Source organism: Wolffia australiana, chromosome 4, assembly GCF_029677425.1.
Source record: "Wolffia australiana isolate 7733 chromosome 4, ASM2967742v1".
NCBI classification, from domain to species: Eukaryota; Viridiplantae; Streptophyta; class Magnoliopsida; order Alismatales; family Araceae; genus Wolffia; species Wolffia australiana.
In genome coordinates this window covers 4,415,173-4,439,278 of record NC_135838.1, presented here as the reverse complement: position 1 = coordinate 4,439,278, position 24,106 = coordinate 4,415,173, and positions in this window count along the sequence as shown.

Here is a 24,106-nt window from a genome sequence, read left to right as displayed (position 1 = left end):
AAGGGAGGGCCAAAACACTAGGATTTTGGTGCCATACTACGAGCATAACGCATGATTTCGTAAACCACATGAAATATATGCACATAAAGCTCTTGTTTTCCTTAAGGAACCAGAATTTTAGCATTTTGGTGCCATTAGTATTGCAGAAACACTGGCATTTTGTGACTTTGGAATGGCCAAAACACAGGCATTTCGGTGTCATACTACGACTATAACACATGAGCTGATAAACCACTCGAAATCAAAGCAGAAAGCCCTAGGTTTCCAAATAAACCAGAATTTTCGCATTACTTTCCATTTAACGAGCATAAAAAGTGGCATTTTGTGGCTTTGGAAGGGCCAAAACACTGGGATTTCGGTGTCATACTACCAGCAAAACACATAATATGATAACCCACTTGATATCAAAACACAGAGAGTTCTTGGTTTACTTAAAAACCAGAATTTTAGCGTGCTGTTGCCATTAGATTGGAGGAAACACTGGCATTTTGTAAGTTTGCATAGGCAAAACACCGGCATTTTGGTGCCATACTGCAAGCAGAACTTATAATCTGATAAACCACTCAATATCAAAGCACAAAGAACTCTTGGTTTTGTCATAAAACCTGAAATTTTAGCATTCTGTTGGCATTAGTTGAGCAGAAACACTAGCTGTTTTGGCCTTCGAGAGCCAAAACAACAGGATTTTGGTGCGATACTACCAGCATAACACATAATATGGTAAACCACTCGAAACCAAAGGTCATAGAGGTCTTGGTTTTCATAAAAGACCAGAGTGTTAGTTTTCTGTTGCCACTAGATTGATAGAGACACTGGCATTTTAATGCGTTGGAAGGAGAAAACACTAGGACTTTGGTGCCACACTAGGAGCATAACACATGTTTAGGTAAAGCACTCAAAATGTAAGCACAGAAAGCTCTTGGTTTCCTTAAAAGAAACAGAATTTTAGAGTTCGGTTTCCATTAAATGAGCAGAAAGAACGGCTTTTGTGGCTTTGGAAGGGAAAAACATTAGGATTTTGCTGCCATACTACAACCATCACACATGAGCTGATAAACCACTCAAAATAAAGCATAGAGAGCTCTTGGCGACTTTAAAAACCAGAATTTTTGCGTTGTGTTGCCATTAGATGAGCAGAAACACTGGCATTTTCGTGGCTTTAACAGCCAAAACACTAGGATTTCGTGTCATACTACGACCATAACACATGATCTGATAAACCACTGGATATCAAAGCACAGAGCTGTTGGTTTCTTTAAAAACCAGAATTTTAGCGTGTTGTTGTGATGAGATGAGCAGAAACACTGGCTTTTTTTGGCTTTGGAAGGGCCAAAACACCGGGTTTTCAGTGTCATACTACCAGGAGAACCCATAAACCTCTCAAAATCAAAGATCACAAAGGTCTTGGTTTCCTAAGAACCCATAATTTACGCAATTAGATGAGCGGAGACACTAGCATTTGTGTCTTTGGAAGGGCCAAAACACTTGGATTTCGGTGCCATCCTACGAGCAGAACACATCATCTAAGAACCACTCAAATATAAACACAAAAAGCTATTGGTTTCCTTAAAAAACCAGAATTTTAGCGTTCGGCTGTCATAAGATGGGCAGAAAAAACTCGCATTTTGTGGCTTTCGAAGTGCAAAAACACAGGCATTTAGGAGCCATACTACAAGAAAATCATATAATCTGGTAAGCCACTCAAATCAAAGTACAAAGAGCTCCTAGTTTAGTTAAAAGAGAATTTTAGCATTCTCTTGTCATTAGTTGAGCAGAAACACTAACATTTTGTGTCTTTTCAAGGGCCAAACATCACGATTTTTGTGTCGTACTACCAGCAGAACACATAATCTGGTAAACCACTCGAAAACAAAGCTCAGAGAGGTCTTGGTTGTCTTAAAAAACAAGAATTTTAGCATTCTGTTGCCATTAGATTGGCAGAAACACTGGCATTTAAAGGGAGGGCCAAAACACTAGGATTTTGGTGCCATACTACGAGCATAACGCATGATTTCGTAAACCACATGAAATATATGCACATAAAGCTCTTGTTTTCCTTAAGGAACCAGAATTTTAGCATTTTGGTGCCATTAGTATTGCAGAAACACTGGCATTTTGTGACTTTGCAATGGCCAAAACACAGCCTTTTCGGTGTCATACTACGACAAAACCAAATAAGCTGTTAACCCACTCATAATCAAACCAGAGAAAGCTCTAGGTTTCAAATAAACCAGAATTTTCATTACTTTCCATTTAACGAGCATAAAAGTGGCATTTTGTGGCTTTGGAAGGGCCAAAACACTGGGATTTCGGTGTCATACTACCAGCAAAACACATAATATGATAACCCACTTGATATCAAAACAGAGAGTTCTTGGTTTACTTAAAACCAGAATTTTAGCGCTGTTGCCATTAGATTGGAGGAAACACTGGCATTTTGTAAGTTTGCATAGGCAAAACACCGGCATTTTGGTGCCATACTGCAAGCAGAACTTATAATCTGATAAACCACTCAATATCAAAGCACAAAGAACTCTTGGTTTTGTCATAAAACCTGAAAGTCTAGCATTGAGTGGGCATAAGTTGAGGAGAAAGACGAGCTGTTTTGGCCTTCAGAGAGCCAAAACAACAGGATTTTGGTGCGATACTACCAGCATAACACATAATATGGTAAACCACTCAAACCAAAGGTCATAGAGGTCTTGGTTTTCATAAAAGACCAGAGTGTTAGTTTTCTGTTGCCACTAGATTGATAGAGACACTGGCATTTTAATGCGTTGGAAGGGAGAAAACACTAGGACTTTGGTGCCACACTAGGAGCATAACACATGTTTAGGTAAAGCACTCAAAATGTAAGCACAGAAAGCTCTTGGTTTCCTTAAAAGAAACAGAATTTTAGAGTTCGGTTTCCATTAAATGAGCAGAAAGAACGGCTTTTTGTGGCTTTGGAAGGGAAAAACATTAGGATTTTGCTGCCATACTACAACCATCACACATGAGCTGATAAACCACTCAAAATAAAGCATAGAGAGCTCTTGGCGTACTTAAAAAACCAGAATTTTTGCGTTGTGTTGCCATTAGATGAGCAGAAACACTGGCATTTTCGTGGCTTTCGAACAGCCAAAACACTAGGATTTCGGTGTCATACTACGACCATAACACATGATCTGATAAACCACTGGATATCAAAGCACACAGAGCTGTTGGTTTCTTTAAAAAACCAGAATTTTAGCGTGTTGTTGTGATGAGATGAGCAGAAACACTGGCTTTTTTTGGCTTTGGAAGGGCCAAAACACCGGGTTTTCAGTGTCATACTACCAGGAGAACCCATAAACCTCTCAAAATCAAAGATCACAAAGGTCTTGGTTTCCTAAGAACCCATAATTTACGCAATTAGATGAGCGGAGACACTAGCATTTGTGTCTTTGGAAGGGCCAAAACACTTGGATTTCGGTGCCATCCTACGAGCAGAACACATCATCTCGTAAACCACTCGAAATATAAACACAAAAAGCTATTGGTTTCCTTAAAAAACCAGAATTTTAGCGTTCGGCTGTCATAAGATGGGCAGAAAAAACTCGCATTTTGTGGCTTTCGAAGTGCAAAAACACAGGCATTTAGGAGCCATACTACAAGAAAATCATATAATCTGGTAAGCCACCAAATCAAAGTACAAAGAGCTCCTAGTTTAGTTAAAAGAGCAGAATTTTAGCATTCTCTTGTCATTAGTTGAGCAGAAACACTAACATTTTGTGTCTTTTCAAGGGCGAAACATCACGATTTTTGTGTCGTACTACCAGCAGAACACATAATCTGGTAAACCACTCAAAACAAAGCTCAGAGAGGTCTTGGTTGTCTTAAAAACAAGAATTTTAGCATTCTGTTGCCATTAGATTGGCAGAAACACTGGCATTTAAAGGAGGCCAAAACACTAGGATTTTGGTGCCATACTACGAGCATAACGCATGATTTCGTAAACCACATGAAATATATGCACATAAAGCTCTTGTTTTCCTTAAGGAACCAGAATTTTAGCATTTTGGTGCCATTAGTATTGCAGAAACACTGGCATTTTGTGACTTTGGAATGGCCAAAACACAGGCATTTCGGTGTCATACTACGACTATAACACATGAGCTGATAAACCACTCAAATCAAAGCAGAGAAAGCTCTAGGTTTCCAAATAAACCAGAATTTTCGCATTACTTTCCATTTAACGAGCATAAAAGTGGCATTTTGTGGCTTTGGAAGGGCCAAAACACTGGGATTTCGTGTCATACTACCAGCAAAACACATAATATGATAACCCACTTGATATCAAAACACAGAGAGTTCTTGGTTTACTTAAAACCAGAATTTTAGCGTCTTGTTGCCATTAGATTGGAGGAAACACTGGCATTTTGTAAGTTTGCATAGGCAAAACACCGGCATTTTGGTGCCATACTGCAAGCAGAACTTATAATCTGATAAACCACTCAATATCAAAGCACAAAGAACTCTTGGTTTTGTCATAAAACCTGAAATTTTAGCATTCTGTTGGCATTAGTTGAGCAGAAACACTAGCTGTTTTGGCCTTCAGAGAGCCAAAACAACAGGATTTTGGTGCGATACTACCAGCATAACACATAATATGGTAAACCACTCGAAACCAAAGGTCATAGAGGTCTTGGTTTTCATAAAAGACCAGAGTGTTAGTTTTCTGTTGCCACTAGATTGATAGAGACACTGGCATTTTAATGCGTTGGAAGGGAGAAAACACTAGGACTTTGGTGCCACACTAGGAGCATAACACATGTTTAGGTAAAGCACTCAAAATGTAAGCACAGAAAGCTCTTGGTTTCTTAAAAGAAACAGAATTTTAGAGTTCGGTTTCCATTAAATGAGCAGAAAGAACGGCTTTTGTGGCTTTGGAAGGAAAAACATTAGGATTTTGCTGCCATACTACAACCATCACACATGAGCTGATAAACCACTCAAAATAAAGCATAGAGAGCTCTTGGCACTTAAAAACCAGAATTTTTATGCGTTGTGTTGCCATTAGATGAGCAGAAACACTGGCATTTTCGTGGCTTTCGAACAGCCAAAACACTAGGATTTCGGTGTCATACTACGACCATAACACATGATCTGATAAACCACTGGATATCAAAGCACACAGAGCTGTTGGTTTCTTTAAAAAACCAGAATTTTAGCGTGTTGTTGTGATGAGATGAGCAGAAACACTGGCTTTTTGGCTTTGAAGGGCCAAAACACCGGGTTTTCAGTGTCATACTACCAGGAGAACCCATAAACCTCTCAAAATCAAAGATCACAAAGGTCTTGGTTTCCTAAGAACCCATAATTTACGCAATTAGATGAGCGGAGACACTAGCATTTGTGTCTTTGGAAGGGCCAAAACACTTGGATTTTGCCATCCTACGAGCAGAACACATCATCTAAGAAACCACTCAAATATAAACACAAAAAGCTATTGGTTTCTTAAAAACCAGAATTTTAGCGCTCGCTGTCATAAGATGGGCAGAAAAAACTCGCATTTTGTGGCTTTCAAGTGCAAAACACAGGCATTTAGGAGCCATACTACAAGAAAATCATATAATCTGGTAAGCCACTCAAATCAAAGTACAAAGAGCTCCTAGTTTCGTAAAAGAGCAGAATTTTAGCATTCTCTTGTCATTAGTTGAGCAGAAACACTAACATTTTGTGTCTTTTCAAGGGCCGAAACATCACGATTTTTGTGTCGTACTACCAGCAGAACACATAATCTGGTAAACCACTCGAAAACAAAGCTCAGAGAGGTCTTTGTTGTCTTAAAAACAAGAATTTTAGCATTCTGTTGCCATTAGATTGGCAGAAACACTGGCATTTACAGGGAGGCCCAAACCACTAGGATTTTGGTGCCATACTACGCGCACCACGTATGATTTCGTAAACCACATGAAATATATGCACATAAAGCTCTTGTTTTCCTTAAGGAACCAGAATTTTAGCATTTTGGTGCCATTAGTATTGCAGAAACACTGGCATTTTGTGACTTTGGAATGGCCAAACACAGGCATTTCGGTGTCATACTACGACTATAACACATGAGCTGATAAACCACTCAAATCAAAGCAGAGAAAGCTCTAGGTTTCCAAATAAACCAGAATTTTCGCATTACTTTCCATTTAACGAGCATAAAAGTGGCATTTTGTGGCTTTGGAAGGGCCAAAACACTGGGATTTGGTGTCATACTACCAGCAAAACACATAATATGATAACCCACTTGATATCAAAACACAGAGAGTTCTTGGTTTACTTAAAAACCAGAATTTTAGCGTCTTGCCATTAGATTGGAGGAAACACTGGCATTTTGTAAGTTTGCATAGGCAAAACACCGGCATTTTGGTGCCATACTGCAAGCAGAACTTATAATCTGATAAACCACTCAATATCAAAGCACAAAGAACTCTTGGTTTTGTCATAAACCTGAAATTTTAGCATTCTGTTGGCATTAGTTGAGCAGAAACACTAGCTGTTTTGGCCTTCAGAGCCAAAACAACAGGATTTTGGCGTGATACTACCAGCATAACACATAATATGGTAAACCACTCAAACCAAAGGTCATAGAGGTCTTGGTTTTCATAAAAGACCAGAGTGTTAGTTTTCTGTTGCCACTAGATTGATAGAGACACTGGCATTTTAATGCGTTGGAAGGAGAAAACACTAGGACTTTGGTGCCACACTAGGAGCATAACACATGTTTAGGTAAAGCACTCAAAATGTAAGCACAGAAAGCTCTTGGTTTCTTAAAAGAAACAGAATTTTAGAGTTCGGTTTCCATTAAATGAGCAGAAAGAACGGCTTTTGTGGCTTTGGAAGGGAAAAACATTAGGATTTTGCTGCCATACTACAACCATCACACATGAGCTGATAAACCACTCAAAATAAAGCATAGAGAGCTCTTGGCGTTTAAAAACCAGAATTTTTATGCGTTGTGTTGCCATTAGATGAGCAGAAACACTGGCATTTTCGTGGCTTCGAACAGCCAAAACACTAGGATTTCGGTGTCATACTACGACCATAACACATGATCTGATAAACCACTGGATATCAAAGCACACAGAGCTGTTGGTTTCTTTAAAAAACCAGAATTTTAGCGTGTTGTTGTGATGAGATGAGCAGAAACACTGGCTTTTTTTGGCTTTGGAAGGGCCAAAACACCGGGTTTTCAGTGTCATACTACCAGGAGAACCCATAAACCTCTCAAAATCAAAGATCACAAAGGTCTTGGTTTCCTAAGAACCCATAATTTACGCAATTAGATGAGCGGAGACACTAGCATTTGTGTCTTTGGAAGGGCCAAAACACTTGGATTTCGGTGCCATCCTACGAGCAGAACACATCATCTCGTAAACCACTCGAAATATAAACACAAAAAGCTATTGGTTTCCTTAAAAAACCAGAATTTTAGCGTTCGGCTGTCATAAGATGGGCAGAAAAAACTCGCATTTTGTGGCTTTCGAAGTGCAAAAACACAGGCATTTAGGAGCCATACTACAAGAAAATCATATAATCTGGTAAGCCACTCGAAATCAAAGTACAAAGAGCTCCTAGTTTCGTTAAAAGAGCAGAATTTTAGCATTCTCTTGTCATTAGTTGAGCAGAAACACTAACATTTTGTGTCTTTTCAAGGGTCAAACATCACGATTTTTGTGTCAGACTACCAGCAGAACACATAATCTGGTAAACCACTCAAAACAAAGCTCAGAGAGGTCTTGGTTGTCTTAAAAACAAGAATTTTAGCATTCTGTTGCCATTAGATTGGCAGAAACACTGGCATTTAAAGGAGGCCAAAACACTAGGATTTTGGTGCCATACTACGAGCATAACGCATGATTTCGTAAACCACATGAAATATATGCACATAAAGCTCTTGTTTTCCTTAAGGAACCAGAATTTTAGCATTTTGGTGCCATTAGTATTGCAGAAACACTGGCATTTTGTGACTTTGGAATGGCCAAAACACAGGCATTTCGGTGTCATACTACGGCTATAACACATGAGCTGATAAACCACTCGAAATCAAAGCAGAGAAAGCTCTAGGTTTCCAAATAAACCAGAATTTTCGCATTACTTTCCATTTAATGAGCATAAAAAGTGGCATTTTGTGGCTTTGGAAGGGCCAAAACACTGGGATTTCGGTGTCATACTACCAGCAAAACACATAATATGATAACCCACTTGATATCAAAACACAGAGAGTTCTTGGTTTACTTAAAAACCAGAATTTTAGCGTGCTGTTGCCATTAGATTGGAGGAAACACTGGCATTTTGTAAGTTTGCATAGGCAAAACACCGGCATTTTGGTGCCATACTGCAAGCAGAACTTATAATCTGATAAACCACTCAATATCAAAGCACAAAGAACTCTTGGTTTTGTCATAAAACCTGAAATTTTAGCATTCTGTTGGCATTAGTTGAGCAGAAACACTAGCTGTTTTGGCCTTCGTAGAGCCAAAACAACAGGATTTTGGCGCGATACTACCAGCATAACACATAATATGGTAAACCACTCGAAACCAAAGGTCATAGAGGTCTTGGTTTTCATAAAAGACCAGAGTGTTAGTTTTCTGTTGCCACTAGATTGATAGAGACACTGGCATTTTAATGCGTTGGAAGGAGAAAACACTAGGACTTTGGTGCCACACTAGGAGCATAACACATGTTTAGGTAAAGCACTCAAAATGTAAGCACAGAAAGCTCTTGGTTTCCTTAAAAGAAACAGAATTTTAGAGTTCGGTTTCCATTAAATGAGCAGAAAGAACGCTTTTTGTGGCTTTGGAAGGAAAAACATTAGGATTTTGCTGCCATACTACAACCATCACACATGAGCTGATAAACCACTCAAAATAAAGCATAGAGAGCTCTTGGCGACTTAAAAACCAGAATTTTTGCGTTGTGTTGCCATTAGATGAGCAGAAACACTGGCATTTTCGTGGCTTTAACAGCCAAAACACTAGGATTTCGGTGTCATACTACGACCATAACACATGATCTGATAAACCACTGGATATCAAAGCACACAGAGCTGTTGGTTTCTTTAAAAACCAGAATTTTAGCGTGTTGTTGTGATGAGATGAGCAGAAACACTGGCTTTTGGCTTTGGAAGGGCCAAAACACCGGGTTTTCAGTGTCATACTACCAGAGAACCCATAAACCTCTCAAAATCAAAGATCACAAAGGTCTTGGTTTCCTAAGAACCCATAATTTACGCAATTAGATGAGCGGAGACACTAGCATTTGTGTCTTTGGAAGGGCCAAAACACTTGGATTTGGTGCCATCCTACGAGCAGAACACATCATCTCGTAAACCACTCAAATATAAACACAAAAGCTATTGGTTTCCTTAAAAACCAGAATTTTAGCGTTCGCTGTCATAAGATGGGCAGAAAAACTGCATTTTGTGGCTTTGAAGTGCAAAAACACAGGCATTTAGGAGCCATACTACAAGAAAATCATATAATCTGGTAAGCCACTCAAATCAAAGTACAAAGAGCTCCTAGTTTTTAAAAGAGCAGAATTTTAGCATTCTCTTGTCATTAGTTGAGCAGAAACACTAACATTTTGTGTCTTTTCAAGGGCGAAACATCACGATTTTTGTGTCGTACTACCAGCAGAACACATAATCTGGTAAACCACTCAAAACAAAGCTCAGAGAGGTCTTGGTTGTCTTAAAAACAAGAATTTTAGCATTCTGTTGCCATTAGATTGGCAGAAACACTGGCATTTAAAGGAGGGCCAAAACACTAGGATTTTGGTGCCATACTACGAGCATAACGCATGATTTCAGTAAACCACATGAAATATATGCACATAAAGCTCTTGTTTTCCTTAAGGAACCAGAATTTTAGCATTTTGGTGCCATTAGTATTGCAGAAACACTGGCATTTTGTGACTTTGGAATGGCCAAAACACAGGCATTTCGGTGTCATACTACGACTATAACACATGAGCTGATAAACCACTCGAAATCAAAGCAGAGAAAGCTCTAGGTTTCCAAATAAACCAGAATTTTCGCATTACTTTCCATTTAATGAGCATAAAAAGTGGCATTTTGTGGCTTTGGAAGGGCCAAAACACTGGGATTTCGGTGTCATACTACCAGCAAAACACATAATATGATAACCCACTTGATATCAAAACACAGAGAGTTCTTGGTTTACTTAAAACCAGAATTTTAGCGTGCTGTTGCCATTAGATTGGAGGAAACACTGGCATTTTGTAAGTTTGCATAGGCAAAACACCGGCATTTTGGTGCCATACTGCAAGCAGAACTTATAATCTGATAAACCACTCAATATCAAAGCACAAAGAACTCTTGGTTTTGTCATAAAACCTGAAATTTTAGCATTCTGTTGGCATTAGTTGAGCAGAAACACTAGCTGTTTTGGCCTTCGTAGAGCCAAAACAACAGGATTTTGGCGCGATACTACCAGCATAACACATAATATGGTAAACCACTCGAAACCAAAGGTCATAGAGGTCTTGGTTTTCATAAAAGACCAGAGTGTTAGTTTTCTGTTGCCACTAGATTGATAGAGACACTGGCATTTTAATGCGTTGGAAGGGAGAAAACACTAGGACTTTGGTGCCACACTAGGAGCATAACACATGTTTAGGTAAAGCACTCAAAATGTAAGCACAGAAAGCTCTTGGTTTCCTTAAAAGAAACAGAATTTTAGAGTTCGGTTTCCATTAAATGAGCAGAAAGAACGGCTTTTTGTGGCTTTGGAAGGGAAAAACATTAGGATTTTGCTGCCATACTACAACCATCACACATGAGCTGATAAACCACTCAAAATAAAGCATAGAGAGCTCTTGGCGTGCTTAAAAACCAGAATTTTTGCGTTGTGTTGCCATTAGATGAGCAGAAACACTGGCATTTTCGTGGCTTTCGAACAGCCAAAACACTAGGATTTCGGTGTCATACTACGACCATAACACATGATCTGATAAACCACTGGATATCAAAGCACACAGAGCTGTTGGTTTCTTTAAAAAACCAGAATTTTAGCGTGTTGTTGTGATGAGATGAGCAGAAACACTGGCTTTTTTGGCTTTGAAGGGCCAAAACACCGGGTTTTCAGTGTCATACTACCAGGAGAACCCATAAACCTCTCAAAATCAAAGATCACAAAGGTCTTGGTTTCCTAAGAACCCATAATTTACGCAATTAGATGAGCGGAGACACTAGCATTTGTGTCTTTGGAAGGCCAAAACACTTGGATTTCGTGCCATCCTACGAGCAGAACACATCATCTCGTAAACCACTCAAATATAAACACAAAAAGCTATTGGTTTCCTTAAAAACCAGAATTTTAGCGTCGCTGTCATAAGATGGGCAGAAAAACTCGCATTTTGTGGCTTTCGAAGTGCAAAACCACAGGCATTAAGCCGCCATACTACAAGAAAATCATATAATCTGGTAAGCCACTCGACATCAAAGTACAAAGAGCTCCTAGTTTCGTTAAAAGAGCAGAATTTTAGCCTTCTCTTGTCATTAGTTGAGCAGAAACACTAACATTTTGTGTCTTTTCAAGGGCGAAACATCACGATTTTTGTGTCGTACTACCAGCAGAACACATAATCTGGTAAACCACTCAAAACAAAGCTCAGAGAGGTCTTGGTTGTCTTAAAAACAAGAATTTTAGCATTCTGTTGCCATTAGATTGGCAGAAACACTGGCATTTAAAGGAGGCCAAAACACTAGGATTTTGGTGCCATACTACGAGCATAACGCATGATTTCGTAAACCACATGAAATATATGCACATAAAGCTCTTGTTTTCCTTAAGGAACCAGAATTTTAGCATTTTGGTGCCATTAGTATTGCAGAAACACTGGCATTTTGTGACTTTGGAATGGCCAAAACACAGGCATTTCGGTGTCATACTACGACTATAACACATGAGCTGATAAACCACTCGAAATCAAAGCAGAGAAAGCTCTAGGTTTCCAAATAAACCAGAATTTTCGCATTACTTTCCATTTAACGAGCATAAAAAGTGGCATTTTGTGGCTTTGGAAGGGCCAAAACACTGGGATTTCGGTGTCATACTACCAGCAAAACACATAATATGATAACCCACTTGATATCAAAACACAGAGAGTTCTTGGTTTACTTAAAAACCAGAATTTTAGCGTGCTGTTGCCATTAGATTGGAGGAAACACTGGCATTTTGTAAGTTTGCATAGGCAAAACACCGGCATTTTGGTGCCATACTGCAAGCAGAACTTATAATCTGATAAACCACTCAATATCAAAGCACAAAGAACTCTTGGTTTTGTCATAAAACCTGAAATTTTAGCATTCTGTTGGCATTAGTTGAGCAGAAACACTAGCTGTTTTGGCCTTCGTAGAGCCAAAACAACAGGATTTTGGTGCGATACTACCAGCATAACACATAATATGGTAAACCACTCGAAACCAAAGGTCATAGAGGTCTTGGTTTTCATAAAAGACCAGAGTGTTAGTTTTCTGTTGCCACTAGATTGATAGAGACACTGGCATTTTAATGCGTTGGAAGGAGAAAACACTAGGACTTTGGTGCCACACTAGGAGCATAACACATGTTTAGGTAAAGCACTCAAAATGTAAGCACAGAAAGCTCTTGGTTTCCTTAAAAGAAACAGAATTTTAGAGTTCGGTTTCCATTAAATGAGCAGAAAGAACGGCTTTTGTGGCTTTGGAAGGAAAACATTAGGATTTTGCTGCCATACTACAACCATCACACATGAGCTGATAAACCACTCAAAATAAAGCATAGAGAGCTCTTGGCGTACTTAAAAACCAGAATTTTTGCGTTGTTGCCATTAGATGAGCAGAAACACTGGCATTTTCGTGGCTTTAACAGCCAAAACACTAGGATTTCGGTGTCATACTACGACCATAACACATGATCTGATAAACCACTGGATATCAAAGCACACAGAGCTGTTGGTTTCTTTAAAAAACCAGAATTTTAGCGTGTTGTTGTGATGAGATGAGCAGAAACACTGGCTTTTTGGCTTTGGAAGGGCCAAAACACCGGGTTTTCAGTGTCATACTACCAGGAGAACCCATAAACCTCTCAAAATCAAAGATCACAAAGGTCTTGGTTTCCTAAGAACCCATAATTTACGCAATTAGATGAGCGGAGACACTAGCATTTGTGTCTTTGGAAGGGCCAAAACACTTGGATTTCGGTGCGGTCCTACGTGGAGAAGGCATCATGTCGTAATCTAGGCGGAAGCTGTATACAAAAAGCTATTGGTTTCCTTAAAAAACCAGAATTTTAGCGTTCGGCTGTCATAAGATGGGCAGAAAAAACTCGCATTTTGTGGCTTTCGAAGTGCAAAAACACAGGCATTTAGGAGCCATACTACAAGAAAATCATATAATCTGGTAAGCCACTCGAAATCAAAGTACAAAGAGCTCCTAGTTTTGTTAAAAGAGCAGAATTTTAGCATTCTCTTGTCATTAGTTGAGCAGAAACACTAACATTTTGTGTCTTTTCAAGGGCCGAAACATCACGATTTTTGTGTCGTACTACCAGCAGAACACATAATCTGGTAAACCACTCGAAAACAAAGCTCAGAGAGGTCTTGGTTGTCTTAAAAAACAAGAATTTTAGCATTCTGTTGCCATTAGATTGGCAGAAACACTGGCATTTAAAGGGAGGGCCAAAACACTAGGATTTTGGTGCCATACTACGAGCATAACGCATGATTTCGTAAACCACATGAAATATATGCACATAAAGCTCTTGTTTTCCTTAAGGAACCAGAATTTTAGCATTTTGGTGCCATTAGTATTGCAGAAACACTGGCATTTTGTGACTTTGGAATGGCCAAAACACAGGCATTTCGGTGTCATACTACGACTATAACACATGAGCTGATAAACCACTCGAAATCAAAGCAGAGAAAGCTCTAGGTTTCCAAATAAACCAGAATTTTCGCATTACTTTCCATTTAATGAGCATAAAAAGTGGCATTTTGTGGCTTTGGAAGGGCCAAAACACTGGGATTTCGGTGTCATACTACCAGCAAAACACATAATATGATAACCCACTTGATATCAAAACACAGAGAGTTCTTGGTTTACTTAAAAACCAGAATTTTAGCGTGCTGTTGCCATTAGATTGGAGGAAACACTGGCATTTTGTAAGTTTGCATAGGCAAAACACCGCATTTTGGTGCCATACTGCAAGCAGAACTTATAATCTGATAAACCACTCAATATCAAAGCACAAAGAACTCTTGGTTTTGTCATAAAACCTGAAATTTTAGCATTCTGTTGGCATTAGTTGAGCAGAAACACTAGCTGTTTTGGCCTTCGTAGAGCCAAAACAACAGGATTTTGGCGCGATACTACCAGCATAACACATAATATGGTAAACCACTCGAAACCAAAGGTCATAGAGGACTTGGTTTTCATAAAGACCAGAGTGTTAGTTTTCTGTTGCCACTAGATTGATAGAGACACTGGCATTTTAATGCGTTGGAAGGGAGAAAACACTAGGACTTTGGTGCCACACTAGGAGCATAACACATGTTTAGGTAAAGCACTCAAAATGTAAGCACAGAAAGCTCTTGGTTTCCTTAAAAGAAACAGAATTTTAGAGTTCGGTTTCCATTAAATGAGCAGAAAGAACGGCTTTTTGTGGCTTTGGAAGGGAAAAACATTAGGATTTTGCTGCCATACTACAACCATCACACATGAGCTGATAAACCACTCAAAATAAAGCATAGAGAGCTCTTGGCGTACTTAAAAAACCAGAATTTTTGCGTTGTGTTGCCATTAGATGAGCAGAAACACTGGCATTTTCGTGGCTTTCGAACAGCCAAAACACTAGGATTTCGGTGTCATACTACGACCATAACACATGATCTGATAAACCACTGGATATCAAAGCACACAGAGCTGTTGGTTTCTTTAAAAAACCAGAATTTTAGCGTGTTGTTGTGATGAGATGAGCAGAAACACTGGCTTTTTTTGGCTTTGGAAGGGCCAAAACACCGGGTTTTCAGTGTCATACTACCAGGAGAACCCATAAACCTCTCAAAATCAAAGATCACAAAGGTCTTGGTTTCCTAAGAACCCATAATTTACGCAATTAGATGAGCGGAGACACTAGCATTTGTGTCTTTGGAAGGGCCAAAACACTTGGATTTCGGTGCCATCCTACGAGCAGAACACATCATCTCGTAAACCACTCGAAATATAAACACAAAAAGCTATTGGTTTCCTTAAAAAACCAGAATTTTAGCGTTCGGCTGTCATAAGATGGGCAGAAAAAACTCGCATTTTGTGGCTTTCGAAGTGCAAAAACACAGGCATTTAGGAGCCATACTACAAGAAAATCATATAATCTGGTAAGCCACTCGAAATCAAAGTACAAAGAGCTCCTAGTTTTGTTAAAAGAGCAGAATTTTAGCATTCTCTTGTCATTAGTTGAGCAGAAACACTAACATTTTGTGTCTTTTGAAGGGCCAAAACACCACGATTTTTGTGACATACTACCAGCAGAACACATAATCTCGTAAACCACTCGAAAACAAAGCTCAGAGAGGTCTTGGTTGTCTTAAAAAACAAGAATTTTAGCATTCTGTTGCCATTAGATGGTCAGAAACACTGGCAGTTAAAGGGGGGGCCGAAGCACGATGATTGTGTTGCCATACTACGGGCATAACGCATGATTTCAGTAAACCACATGAAATATATGCACATAAAGCTCTTGTTTTCCTTAAGGAACCAGAATTTTAGCATTTTGGTGCCATTAGTATTGCAGAAACACTGGCATTTTGTGACTTTGGAATGGCCAAAACACAGGCATTTCGGTGTCATACTACGACTATAACACATGAGCTTATAAACCACTCAAATCAAAGCAGAGAAAGCTCTAGGTTTCCAAATAAACCAGAATTTTCGCATTACTTTCCATTTAATGAGCATAAAAGTGGCATTCTGTGGCTTTGGAAGGGCCAAAACACTGGGATTTCGGTGTCATACTACCAGCAAAACACATAATATGATAACCCACTTGATATCAAAACACAGAGAGTTCTTGGTTTACTTAAAAACCAGAATTTTAGCGTGCTGTTGCCATTAGATTAGAGGAAACACTGGCATTTTGTAAGTTTGCATAGGCAAAACACCGGCATTTTGGTGCCATACTGCAAGCAGAACTTATAATCTGATAAACCACTCAATATCAAAGCACAAAGAACTCTTGGTTTTGTCATAAAACCTGAAATTTTAGCATTCTGTTGGCATTAGTTGAGCAGAAACACTAGCTGTTTTGGCCTTCGTAGAGCCAAAACAACAGGATTTTGGTGCGATACTACCAGCATAACACATAATATGGTAAACCACTCGAAACCAAAGGTCATAGAGGTCTTGGTTTTCATAAAAGACCAGAGTGTTAGTTTTCTGTTGCCACTAGATTGATAGAGACACTGGCATTTTAATGCGTTGGAAGGGAGAAAACACTAGGACTTTGGTGCCACACTAGGAGCATAACACATGTTTAGGTAAAGCACTCAAAATGTAAGCACAGAAAGCTCTTGGTTTCCTTAAAAGAAACAGAATTTTAGAGTTCGGTTTCCATTAAATGAGCAGAAAGAACGGCTTTTTGTGGCTTTGGAAGGGAAAAACATTAGGATTTTGCTGCCATACTACAACCATCACACATGAGCTGATAAACCACTCAAAATAAAGCATAGAGAGCTCTTGGCGTACTTAAAAAACCAGAATTTTTGCGTTGTGTTGCCATTAGATGAGCAGAAACACTGGCATTTTCGTGGCTTTCGAACAGCCAAAACACTAGGATTTCGGTGTCATACTACGACCATAACACATGATCTGATAAACCACTGGATATCAAAGCACACAGAGCTGTTGGTTTCTTTAAAAAACCAGAATTTCAGCGTGTTGTTGTGATGAGATGAGCAGAAACACTGGCTTTTTTTGGCTTTGGAAGGGCCAAAACACCGGGTTTTCAGTGTCATACTACCAGGAGAACCCATAAACCTCTCAAAATCAAAGATCACAAAGGTCTTGGTTTCCTAAGAACCCATAATTTACGCAATTAGATGAGCGGAGACACTAGCATTTGTGTCTTTGGAAGGGCCAAAACACTTGGATTTTGGTGCCATCCTACGAGCAGAACACATCATCTCGTAAACCACTCGAAATATAAACACAAAAAGCTATTGGTTTCCTTAAAAACCAGAATTTTAGCGTTCGGCTGTCATAAGATGGGCAGAAAAAACTCGCATTTTGTAACTTTCGATGGGCCAAAACACCGGGGTTTTGGTGCCATACTACAAGTAGAGTATATGATCTGATATACCACTCAATATCAAAGCAGAGGGAGCTCTTAATTTCTTAAAAAACCAGAATTTTAGCATATTCTTGCCATAAGATGAGTAGAAACACTGGCATTATGTGGCTTTTGGAAGGGCAAAAACACAGACATTTCGGTTGCCATACTACAAATAGAACACATGATCTGGTATACCACTCAAAATTAAAGTAGAGAGACCTCTTCGTTTCCTTAAAATAACAGAATTTTAACATTATCTTGCCATTAATTGAGCAGAAACATTGGCATTTTGTGGCTCTTCAAGGGCCAAAACACCGGCATTTCGGTGTCATACTACCAGTAGAACACATAATCTGGTAAACCATTAGAAATCAAAGCTCAAAGAGGTCATGGTTTCGTTAAAAAACCAGAATTTTAGCGTTCGATTGCCATTAGGTTAGTAGAAACACTGGCGTTTAAAGGCTTTGGAAGGGCCAAAACATTAGGATTTCGGTGCCATACTACGAGCATAACACATTATCTGGTAAACCACTCAAAATTTAAGCACAGAGAGGTCTTGGTTTCCTTAAAAAACCAGAATGTGAGCGTTTTGTTGCCATAAGATTAGCAGAAACACTGTCATTTTATGGCTTTGGAAAGGCCAAAACACTAGGATTTTAGTGCCATACTTCGAGTATAACATATATTTTGGGAAACCACTCGAAATGTAAGCACAGAAAGCTCTTGGTTTCCTTAAAAGAATCAGAAATAAAGCCTTGTGTTGACTTTAGTTGAGCAGAAACACAGGCTTTTTGTGGCTTTGGAAGGGCTAAAACACTTGGATTTCAGTGTCATACTACCAACAAAACACATAAACTGGTAAACCACTCGAAAACAATGCTCAGAGAGGTCTTGGATTCCTCAAAAAAGCAGAACTTTAGCGCATTACATGAGCAGAAACAATGGCATTTTGTAACTTTGGATGGGCCAAAACACCGGGATGTTGGTGCCATACTACAAGCTCAACAAATAATCTGATAAAGCACTAAATATCAAAGCACAGAGAGCTGTTAATTTCTTTAAAAAACCAGAATTTTAGCGTGTTATTGCCATAAGATGAGCTGAAACACTGGCATTTTGTGGCTTTGGAAGCGCCAAAACACATGCTATTAGGTGCCATACTACCAAGAGAACACATGATCTGGTAAACCACTCCAAACGAAAGCACACAGAGCTCTTCATTTCCTTAAAAAACCAGAGTTTTAGCATTCTGTTGCTAAAATTTTACCATTGGTTGAGCAGAAACACTGGCATTTTGTGGCTTTTGAAAGGCCAAAACACCGAGATTTTGCTGTCAAACTACAAGCAGAACACATAATCTGGTAAACCATTCGAAATCGGAGCTCAAAGAGGTCTTGGTTTTCGAAAAAAATTAGAATTTTAGCGGTCTATTGCCATTCGAGTGGCAGAAACACGGGCTCATTAAGGCTTTTGAAGAGCAAAAACACTATGATTTTGGTGCATTACTACGAGCATATAACATGATCTTGTAAACCACTCGAAAGATAAGCACAGAAAGCTTTTGGTTTCCTTAAAGAGCCACAATTTTAGCGTTTTGTTGCCATTAGTTGAGCAGAAACACTGGCATTTTCTGGCCACGGAAGGGCCAAAACATCAGGATTTCGGTGTCATACTATGACCATAACACATAAGCTTATAAACCACTCGAATCAAATCACATAGAGCTCTTGGTTTGCATAAAAAACCAGAGTTTTAGCGTTTTTGTTGCCATTAGTTGCCCAGAAACAATGGACTACTGTGGCCTTCGTAGAGCCAAAATAATACGATTTTGGTACCATACCATGTGTAGAACACACAATCTGATAAACCACTCAAAATCAAAGCACAAATACCTCTAGGTTTAATAAAACAATCAGAGTTTACTCATTTTGTTCCCATTAGATGAGCAGAAACACTAGCATTTGTGGCTCTGGAAGGGCCAAACAATCGGGATTTTAGTGTCAGACTACCAATTGAACACATAATCTGATTAACCACTCGATATCAAAGCAAAGAGAGCTCTTGGATTCTTAAAAAACAAGAATTTTAGCGTGTTGTTGCCATAAGATGAGCAGAAACACTCGCATTTTGTGGCTTTGCACGGGCCAAAACACCGGGATTTCAGTGTCATACTACGCGCATAACACACGATCTGATAAACCGTTTGATATCAAAGCACACAGAGCTCTTCGTTTCCTTACAAAACCATAATTTCAGCATTCTATTGCCATTAGATAAGCAACAAGACTGGTATTTGAAGTCTTTGGAAGGGCCAAAACAAGGGAATTTTGGTGCCATACTACGAGCATAACACATTATCTGATACACCATTAGAACCACTGGCTTTTTAAGGCTTTGGAAGGGCCAAAACACTTGCATTTTGGTTCCATAGTACGAGCATTATACATGATCTAATAAACCACTCAAAATATAAGCACAGAAAACTTTTGGTTTCCTTAAAGAACTAGAATTTTAGCGTTTTGTTGCCATTAGATGAGCCAAAATACTCGCATTTGAAGGCTTTGGAATGGCCAAAACACTACGATTTCCGTGCCATTCTATAATCTGAAAAACCACTCTAAATCACAGCGTAGAGAGCTCTTGGTTTCTTTAAAAAACCAGAATTTTAGCATTCTATTGGTATTAGATGAGCAGGAACAGTGGCATTTTATGGCTTTGTAAGGGCAAAAACATTGGGATTTTAGTGCCATACTACAAGCATAACACATGAGCTGATAAATCACTCGGTATCAAAGCATACGGAGCTCATAATTTTTTTAAAAAATTAGAATTTTAGCGTTCTCTTGCCATTAAATGAACATAAACACTCGCATTCTATGGCTGCCGTAAAGCTAGAACAACGTGATCTCGGTGCCATACTACGAGCAGAACACATGATCTGGTAAACAACTTTAAATCAAAGCACAGAGAGGTCTTGATTTCCATAAAAAAACCAGAATTTACAGATTTTGTCACCATTAGGTGAGCAGAAACAATGGCATTTTGTTGCTTTGGAAGGGCAAAAACACAGGAATTTCGGTGCCATCCTACGAGCAGAACACATGATCTGGTAAAGCACCCGAAAGCATAGCACAGAGAGCAGTTAGTTTTCCTTAAAATACCAGAATTTTAGCATTCTGTTGCAATTAGATGATTAGAAACACTAGCATTATGTGGCTTTGGAAGTGCCAAAGCACTGGAATTTTGGTTACATACTACGAGCAGAACACATGATCTAGTAAACCACTCGAAATATAAGCATATAAAGCTCTAGGCTTCCATAAAGAACCAGAATTTTTGCATTTAGTTGCCATTAGATGAGCCAAAATACAGGAATTTAAGGCTTTGGTAGGGCGAAAACAATAGGATGTCGGTGCCATACTACAAGCAGAACATATAATATGATAAACTACTGGATATCAACGCACAGAGAGCTCTTGGTTTCCATTAAAAACCAGAATTTTAGCATTTTGCTGCCATTAGATGACTAGAAACAATGGCATTTTAAGGCTTTAGAAGGGCCAAAACACTGGGATTTCGATGCGATACTAAGAGCATGACACATGATCTGATAAACCACTCGATATCAAAGCCAAGAGAGATCTTGGTTTCCTTTAAATACCGGGATTTACGCATTTAGTTACCATTAGATGAGCAGCAATACTGGCATTTTAAGGCTTTGAAAGGGCTAAAACAAAGGGATTTCCGTGCCATACTACAAGCATAACATATGATCTGATAAACCATTTGATATTAAAGCATAGAGAGCTCCTGGTTTCTCAAAGAAACCAGAATTTTACAATGTTGTTACAATTCGATGAGCAGAAACATTGGCATTTTGTGGCTTTGGAAGGGCAAAACACCGGGATTTTGGTGTCCTACTACAAGCAGAACACATAATCAGGTAAACCACTCAAAATCAAAGCTTAAAGAGCACTTGGTTTCCTTAAAAAACCAGAATTTACACAATTTGTTCCCATTAAATAAGCAGAAACACTCGCCTTTTGTGGCTTTGAAAGGGCCAAAACAACGGGATATAAGTCCCATACTACGAGTATAACACATCATCTCGTAATATTTATGCAGGACCACGTCCGAGACGAAGTCCTGCTGTCACCGAGGGTTCGTACTCAGTGACGATGCCGCGTCGGTGCGTGACAAATGATGGGATTCGTCGTCATGGGAGTCCTACGCAGACGAGCTAGAATGAAGATGGCCCGGAAGGGGTGTAGTATGTGCAGCTGCCGACGAACAAAGAGGGGGCCGATGACCGGGGTCGACGGGGTCGCCTGGAGACCGGAGGGGACCTTCCGACCCTCGTCCAAACAGACGAGGTTGCTAAGTCGTCGAACAGGAATTTCCCGCCGGAGGTTGCCCGCAAGTGACGGGCCAACCGACTCGTACACGAACCAGGAGTGACGCTCAAATAGTCGATGTTTTCACTCGTCCTGTCTCGCCCACCTACATCTAACCCGAGTGCGGTGGAGGCAACGGAAAGTGCACTGTAGGAAATAAAAGAGGGGCAGGAGGAGGGGGCGGCATACCGGAGCGGCGTGGCGCAACGGGCGCAATCAGTGTGGCGCCGGGGAGTGGCGCGAGTGGCAGTCTCCACGCCCGATCACGGCACGGCGCGGGGCGTGCAGTAGGTGTGCACGCGCGCTGCAGCAGGTAGCTACGCCCCCGGGGAAGGTGCGGGAACGCGCGCGCAACAACAAGCCAACCACGCACGCGGCAAGAGGTGCCCAGCGCGCAGGGCGGTGAGGGGCGCGGCACGCAGGTCGGCGGAGTAGTGTGAATATATCGTCAGCTAGTGAGTGCGGTGATTCGGGGCCAACGGGCGTAGCACACGGCAGGACGCGACAGCCTGACGCGGAGGAGACCCCACGGGCGTGGCTCGTTTCGGGTAAAGGGGCCGAGGCTGGGCGAGGCGGGCAGTCGGTGCAAGGGCAGCAGCGGCCTGGTGCACGGGGGTGTCGAGTTGAGGAACTCTGGTTGGACTGGACGAAGGCGGCACGGGCCGCCGTCAGCGATCCTGGGGCGGAGGCAATGGAATTGGCTCGAGGTGGGTCGTTCGCGTCTGGCGAGACGCAGACAATCCGCCGAGGTGCAACTACAGCGGAAGTGGCAGATGTTTCCTCGGCGAAGATGATGGGGACAATGCAATTGGCAGGGTCACTAGCAGCAGCACGACCCCACACTGGGCGCGGACCGACGAAGGAGACGGGAGGGGTCGCGGCGTAAGAGCAGCAACCCAGTAGGGGTGCAGGTGTGACGGAAAGGAGGGGCCTAGGCCACGGCAACTGCGACCGTCTGCCACCGCCCTGGCGGTGCTCTCACCACGGGACAGTGCAAGCGCGACGGGGGAAAGGCCGACGGAGCTGAAGGGGCGGCGTCCGGCGGGCACTTTCACAGTTCTCCTCGTTGCTCTTCCTTCTCGTCTTCTCCTCAGCGGCACCTTCTTCCCCCGTCGACTTCTCTGCGTTCTCCTTCTTTTTCCTCAGCGCCTTCTTCTTCTCCTCCCTGCCTGCAATCCTCAGCTGGTCAAAACCCTAACCTCTCAAGAACGAGAATTCATCTTCTCAACCCAACATGGGGAAACTTCATTTCATCAAAAAAAAAATCGTAAGTCTCTTTAGGGCAACTCTCTTCCCTTGATATGGGGGAGGGAGAAGATTGGCCCATTAAGTCCAAAACACAAAACAAAAGTGAAAATAAGAAAACATAACGGACTAATCCTAGGACCTTGATGAAAACAGAAACGACGACGAGCGAAGGTGGGAGAAAGGAGATCCTTATAGGATGAACCTCCCTCCACTACATACGATCATGACGAGTCGGTAAACTACGTACGGAGATGACTAAAACAAAGATGAGTAAAGAAACAAAGACGTAAAATATAACGATATGGTGTCCATTACCCGGAATACTTGAATCCGGGCGTGCGTACCGACGCCTTGGCTTGCCGGGCGGGCTGAACGCGGACGAGCAGCCCTGTCGAGGGCGGTGGTGACGTCTCCGAAGACGTATCCGGGGTTGGAGCAGGTGCTATCAGGGATGATGGTGACGACTCTGATGACGTGTCCGGAGCTGCGCCATCAAATATAAGAACATATTTTTAGCATGTTAGTGCCATAACAGGGTCAGAAACACGAGATATTTCTGGCTTTTGAAGGGCACAACATTGTTGAGGTTTTTGTGTTTTAATGTACACTAAATTACATTAACATCATGAATTTATAATTAAGAAACTAATTTATAATTAGAGCTTAAAATATTTTAAGATTATGTTTTTTAAATGAGTTAAAACTATAAAATAAACTAGAATAATCATAAAGTACTTGGGAGAATGAAAAATGTTTTTTAAAGTTTCTGAAAATAGTTTTAAAGTATTAAAATCTATTTTAATACTTTAAAATATTTTAAAAGGTCATTTCATATTTAACGTATGTTGAAATTATTTTCAGAAGCCTTAGAAATATTTTTAAATACTTTAAAAATATTATAAACATTTTTCTGAATTTTTTAAACAATTAAAAGTATTTTAAATAGTGCAAAATTGACTCCTAAATAAATCTCTGGCATTTTAGTTCATTTAAGAAGGGCACAATAAGGCCTAAATGGGCGGAGCCCATTAGCCTTAGTGGCGGACCCGACGGGCGGATTTAACCAGTTAAATCCGAGGTCGGGTCCGCTATTAAAGTTTGAATTAAAAATATATA